General features: G+C 40.6%; 1 protein-coding gene across 2 annotated transcripts in view; it reads left to right on the top strand.

Moving 5' to 3' along the window:
- Positions 1–1983, top strand: part of Abca6 (ATP-binding cassette, sub-family A (ABC1), member 6) — a 77139-nt gene extending 75156 nt beyond the window's left edge. For both annotated transcript variants that reach the window (XM_006534413.2, XM_006534414.2), the window contains one exon: positions 1–1983. This exon is cut by the window's left edge and continues 450 nt beyond it. The gene's annotated coding sequence lies outside the window, so the exon portion shown is untranslated.
- Positions 1984–7286: the final 5303 nt, after the last annotated feature.

Here is a 7286-nt window from a genome sequence, read left to right as displayed (position 1 = left end):
ATGAGATCCAGCTGTAAGGCATTTTTTCAATTAGTGATCAAGTGGGGAGGGCCCCTTGTGGGTGGTGCCATCCCTGGGCTGTTAGTCTTGGGTGCTATAAGAAAGCAAGCTGAGCAAGGCAGGGGAAGCGAGCTTCTGGATCCTGATGTTTTGTGCAGGAATAGAAATGCTAAGACAAACAATTATCAGAACTTTTACTTGCAGAAACATATGAGAAATGTCCTCAGAGCCCTTTTCTGCCATACATGGGCTCCTGCACACATATGTGCATAGACAGACACTCATGTATAAATAAAATAAATAGGCTTTAAAAAGAATATTTGTATAATAGAAAATATAAATTAAATAATGCTTTACAAAAGAGCCCCTATAGTTCTTCCTTCATACAAAAATTCAATTGTTTACTTCCTTAATCCAGTTTTGTAGAGTTGTTACCATATATGGTATACATATTTCTTAACTATATACTTATATTTACTTTTATTGCATCGATTTTTTTTTCTTTCAAAGTTAAAGTAATGTTGAAGCATTATATATTTTCATTTAAATTTGTGTTGTTAAAATTCTTTGTTCATTTACTTTTGTGTTTTAATCTTTTTACTACCCATTTACAGGGTTTATATGTAATGAACTCGTTTAGGGACGTGTTTCGCAGTTGAACACCACTATCTGGAAGGTTGATCTGGTCGAGAGGCAAACATTTCAGGGGATGCTATGAGTTGAAAATTTCTTACCTGACAGGTGACAGGTCAAGGTCAAATCAAGGCTCATTAAAACTACTGCATTAAATTACCTTTGGGCTTTGTATATAAGGTGCATTGGAAACATAGTGAATTGTATGCCAGGAATTAAGTCCCATATCCAAGCTATCTAATTATGCATGGGCCGACATTTCAAATCTGAAACACTTCAGCCTGTACTACCATGATAGCCAGATGTTCTATCTGCAATTCTATGGTAAATAATCGATAGTTACTGTTGAGGAGATAACAGTCCCTTTTAAGAGTTTCTGTAGGTTTCAGAGCCATGGTTTTCTTGCGCCGAGAAATATAATGGACTTTCAGATTCCTTGTAAATAAAGAAATGCTGACTTCCAAGCTGCCTACTTTCCAGAGGTAAAGGGGTTAAATTTTTAATTATTATGAGTTTTAAGTTAATGAAGACTTATATTTAAATCCCTACCTGGGACTACTGTCTAACACATCGGACACCACAGTTCCAAAACTTATCAGTACCATGGCCTCAGCTCCAACTGTAAGATTTAGAGAGGATTTAGGCATGATCATGCCTTTCCCCTCCAAGTAGCATTTTTTTATATTTTAGCTCTCTGTTATACCACCTACCTTCCCACAAATTAGTCACCATCATCATGATTCTGTGCACCAATATTTATTTATTTTTTTACAAAAGGACTCATAGAGCATGAAGCTACTTCCTTTCAAGGGAAAGTGTTGGTAGTTCCTTCAGAGATCACCATAAAAGACAAAAGTCTCAGGATTTTTTTTTCTGACAATATATTGCTCACTCTACCCTTACAAGATGAATTATATTTCAGCTGGCTTATCAATCAGCATGTGTACTTGTCTTTCATGGTTGATCAGTTTTGGTAGCCAATATTTCTATCAGCCCACTATTTTCAGTTGTTAGGTGAACTTTTTATTGATTAACTTTTATGATTTCATCCACATGTATAATGTATGTTAGTCATCTACAAGTATAGTGTATATTGATCATGACACATGTTTAATATGTGTTAATTGTACATGCATAATACATGTATATCATTCATGTGTATAATGTATATTGATCATTCATGTGTATAATGTATGTTGACCATCCATGTGTATAATGTATGTCGATCATGTACCTGTAGAATGTATGTCAATCATGCACGTGTATAATGTATGTTGATCATGCATGTGTATAATGTATGTTGATCATCCATGCATATAATATATGTCTATCATTCATGTGTATAATGTATGTTGATTATCCAATGTATCTCGATCATGAACATGTAGAATGTATGTTGATCATGCATGTGTATAATGTATGTTGGTCATGCTAACTCTCATTACCTTCTCTTCTTGTAGACTTCCCATCCCACTGGACTCTTTCTGCTTCCAGCTTATTTCCCTTGTGTGTGTGTGTGTGTGTGTGTGTGTGTGTGTGTGTGTTTGTCACTGAGTTTAAATCGGGTTATATTATATGAATGGGCAAAGATGGCAGTTGTTGACCTCAGCATGGGCAATTTATCAGTGGCTGTATTGAAAAACAGGCTTATCGTCTGTCTAGATTGTTTTGTTTTGTTTGTTTTTGTTAATTTGATACAAGTTACAAGTTAGGGATTGTTATGGGAGGGCCCAACCCACTGTGGCAGGTCTTATCTCTGAGAAGGTGGTCTTGGATGGTATAAGAAAGCAGGCTGTGCAAGCCATAGGGAGCAAGCCAGCAAGCACCATCTCTCTGTGACCTCTGCTCTAGTTCCTGCCTCCAGGTTCCTGCCTAGATTTTTTGTTGTTGTTGTTTTTTGTTTATTTGTTTGTTTTTCGAGACAGGGTTTCTCTGTGTAGCCCTGGCTGTCCTGGAACTCACTTTGTAGACCAGGCTGGCCTTGAACTCAGAAATCCACCTGCCTCTGCCTCCCGACTGCCTAGAATTCTTGCCCTGACTTCCCTCGGTGACAGAGTATGTTTTGAAAATTGTAAGATGAAATAAAACCTTTCCTCCCAAGTTGATTTGGTCATGGTGTTTTATCATAGATATAGAAACTCAAACTAACATACCCTCCTCCAGCTGCCATCACTTCCAGGTAAGGGTTAAGGCTTTCAAGAGTCTACCCCCCCACACGCAGATTCCTTAATATATATTGTTTTGATGCATCACTTCAGAGAGAAATTTCACTTTCATACAAAGTATCACCACTGACCTCAGCAGGATATTTTACCAGACATGAGTGCTCTTATCACCAGTACATTTCAAATCTCTTTCATTTTTAGAAATTATTTCTGGAGACTTTATTTCTAGAAACCTATTATTTCTAGCATTAACACATTTCTGAATTGCTTACCACACTTATTGCTATTATTGCTATTGTTATTTTTTCTATTTCACACAGAGAAGTCTCTCAGTTGAAATTATTACTTTGTATTTAAACATCTATGTTTTAATTTTTAATAAAGGTTATCATATAATATACTTGTTAATAATATTTCCTCTCCTCTGCTACTCACCCAATTTCATATCCTTTTTCTTAAACCTTAAACCTAAACCCAAACAGAAATCACACACACACACACACACACACACACACACACACACACACAGAGGAAATGGAGTTACCATATAATGGGGAAACCATGTTGACTAGACATCTTGTGCTATCAAATAAAATGCCTAGAACCAGAAATGGGGTACATCTTTCTAAACTGCTGGCTAAAGTAATCCCATAGATGCCCAGTCAAATAAAACATTATAGATCATTACCAGTACTCTGGGCTACCCCACCCCCACCCCCTTCCACAACCTGACTGTAAGACCCTATTGTGGAAGAGACCACAGAGTTATGTCCTCAAACATGGGGGAATCAGAATGGCTTGACTAGAGGCTCCACCACTGCTGAGTAGCATCCTTCCACTTTCACTAGTGCTCCCTTATGTCTTCCCTCTGCAAGGCAGAATTATTATCACATTTCTTCTACGATACATATCCATGTCCCATTTAAAACCCAAGGCTTCGTTACTTGATTTCTCCCATATTTATGTTTCCACTATAATGATTATTTATACCCCATTCTTAAAGAATTATTTATTTTAAATATAAGAGTTTACCATATCTGTCTTCAGACACACCAGAAGAGGGCTTCGGATCCCATTGCAGATGGTTGTGAGCCACCATGTGGTTGCTCGGAATTGAACCCAGGACCTCTGAAGAGCAGTCAGTGCTCTTAACCACTGAGACTTCTCTCCAGCCCTGCTTACTCGATTTAAAATAGATTTAAAACACTGAGTGTGTTTCTTGATTTCTTCTATATTTTTCATCTCCCTCTTTACTGCTCCTTCAAGTTTCGTCTTTAAAAAAAGCCAAGAACAAGCTACGCTTGGTGCCTCTTACCTCTTATTACAGCCCTGGGGAGGGTGAGACAGGAAAACTGGTATAAGTTTGAGGCTAGGTCATTTAGTAAGAGCCTACACTTAACAACAACAGCAACAACACACAAAGAGCTTTCTCTTGACCCAAAACTACTTGATTTTAGCTTCCACCCAAATCTTTCATAACCATACTGCTAGAAAGCAAAAGATACTATTTTCTTTTGTTTCTCCATCTCATATTCTTCACTATACTTTTAAACTTAAAACACATATTCTGAGCAACTTTCATATCCCAGGCTGTATGTGAAGTACAATTCAGATTCTTTGCTTATTTTTAAAAAGGTACTGCAAATCCAGGTCCTCTGCAACAGCAGCCAGCACTCTTACCCCATCTCTTCAGCTCCCTATATGGATTGTTTACTATTATCTGTATTTTTTAAAAAATGTATTTTTATGTACATTTGTGTTTTGCCTACATGTATATCTATGTAAGGGAGTTAGCTCCACTGGAACAAGAGTTATGGACAGTTGTGAGCTGCCATGTGGGTGCTGGGAATTGACCCTGGGGCCTCTGGAAGAGCAGCCAGTGCTCTTAACCACTGAGCCGTCAGTCCAGCCCCTATTATCTGGATCTCTACCCTATGTGGTAAGGGTACTCCCAGTTTATAAAGAAAGGAGCTGTACTTAGCATCCACTTTATGCCACAACGGCACCTGGCAGGGGTGTGCGGCCCGCATAGGATTAGAGTAAAGAGGCTTTCTAGAGGCAGAGGTGATCCAGTTGGGGTTAACTCTAGGAAACAGAGGGCATAAATGTAACACAGTACAGTTACAGCTCCGTGTGACTGGAGTTGTCGGCAAGGAGAGGGAAGGGTGGACAGGGAAGCAGAACCAGATTTCATAAAGACTTGTGTGTTTTCAGTGTAAGTAGGCCACCATCAAACCATCCCAGAGAGGACCATAACACAAAGCAGCAGAAGGAGACTGTGTGCTACAATGGGCATAGTTTGAGTAAGCCCACCCCCACAGCCACACACTTCCTCCAACAAGGCCACACCCACTCTGACAAGGCCACACCCACTCTGACAAGGCCACACCTACTCTAACAAGGCCGCACCCACTCTGACAAGCCTACACCTACTCCAACAAGGCCACACCCACTCCAGCAAGGCCACACCTACTCCAATAAGGCCACAACCACTCTAGTAGCGCCTCCTCTATGGGTCAAGCACTCAAACGCATGAGTCTACTGAGGCCATACCTATTCAACCCACCACACCTATTATAAATGTATACAAAGATTTATTTATTTTCATTTTATATGTGTGGGTGTTTTGCCTAAATGTCTCTAGTTGACATACATGCCATGCCCATAGAGGCCAGAAGAAAGTATCAGATCTCCCTGGAACAGTCACGAGTGATGGGAACCAAATCCAGTTCTCTGTTAGAGCAGAACGTGCCCTTAGGAACTTAGCTATCTTACATATTATGTTTTTTTTTTCCATTTTTTATTAGGTATTTAGCTCATTTACATTTCCAATGCTATACCAAAAGTCCCCCATACCCACCCACCCCCTCTCCCCTACCCACCCACTCCCCCTTTTTGGCCCTGGCGTTCCCCTGTACTGGGGCATATAAAGTTTGCAAGTCCAATGGGCCTCTCTTTCCAGTGATGGCCGACTAGGCCATCTTTTGATACATATGCAGCTAGAGTCAAGAGCTCCGGGGTACTGGTTAGTTCATAATGTTGTTCCACCTATAGGGTTGCAGATCCCTTTAGCTCCTTGGGTACTTTCTCTAGCTCCTCCATTGGGAGCCCTGTGATCCATCCATTAACTGACTGTGAGCATCCACTTCTGTGTTTGCTAGGCCCCGGCATAGTCTCACGAGAGACAGCTACATCTGGGTCCTTTCGATAAAATCTTGCTAGTGTATGCAATAGTGTCAGCGTTTGGATGCTGATTATGGGGTGGATCCCTAGAAATGGCAGTCTCTACATGGTCCATCCTTTCGTCTCAGCTCCAAACTTTGTCTCTGTAACTCCTTCCATGGGTGTTTTGTTCCCACTTCTAAGGAGGGGCAGAAACAATATATCACAGGGTCCACAATGAAGGAGTTAGAGAAAGGACCCAAGGATCTGAAGGGGTTTGCAGCCCCATAGGAGGAACATCAATATGAACTAACCAGTACCCCCAAAGCTCCTTGGGACTAAACCACCAATCAAAGAAAACACATGGTGGGACTTGTGGCTCTAGCTGCATTTGTAGCAGAGGATGGCCTAGTCGGTCATCAGTGGGAGGAGAGGCCCTAGGTCAAGTGAAGGTTCTGTGCCCCAGTATAAGGGAATGCCAGGGCCAGGAATGGGAGTGGGTGGGTTGGTGAGCAGGGGGAGGGGGCAGGGAGGAGGGGATTTTCGGAGGGGAAACTAGGAAAGGGGCTAACATTTGAAATGTAAATAAAGAAAGTATCTAATAAAAAAGAAAGAAAGAAAAAAGAAAAAAGTCACCCACACATATCACATAAGCCTGTATGTTAATTCCTTCCATGTTTAAACATCATTGTTGCAATCTGCTTTCTGCCATTTTAGTCTCATGATTATTTTCTAATTAAAAAAGACTATTGAAAATGAAAAAAGAAAAAAAGAAACAATGTATCTTTAAGGAGGATATCAGACAAAAACCTATGTGTCTGCAGTTCACCTGGGTCCAAGGAAAGAGAAAATTTATTCATTACTAAGAAATAAGACTATCTCTAAATTAGAGTGTCAGTGCAGAAGATGTTAGCAGTGTTATTAAGTGTGCTAATATGCATTCCACCGAAGGCAGAAGACATAGAGAAACTGTCTTAGTCAGGGTTTCTATTCCTGCACAAACATCATGACCAAGAAGTAAGTTGGGGAGGAAAGGGTTTATTCGGCTTATACTTCCATGCTGTTGTTCATCACCAAAGGAAGTCAGGACTGGAACTCAAGCAGGTCAGGGAGCAGGGGCTGATGCTTTACTGGCTTGCCTCACCTGGCTTGCTCAGCTTGCTCTCTTATAGAACCCAAGACTACCAGCCCAGAGATGGTCCCACCCACAAGGGGCCCTCCCCCCTTGATCACTAATTGAGAAAATGCCTTACAGTTGGATCTCATGGAGGCATTTCCTCAACTGAAGCTCCTTTCTCTGTGATAACTCCAGCTGTGTCAAGTTGA

Source organism: Mus musculus, chromosome 11 (genome assembly GCF_000001635.26).
Source record: "Mus musculus strain C57BL/6J chromosome 11, GRCm38.p6 C57BL/6J".
In the NCBI taxonomy this organism is placed as follows: domain Eukaryota; kingdom Metazoa; phylum Chordata; class Mammalia; order Rodentia; family Muridae; genus Mus; species Mus musculus.
Note: the sequence above shows the minus strand (reverse complement) of the source record. Positions and strands in the feature narration are given on the sequence as shown.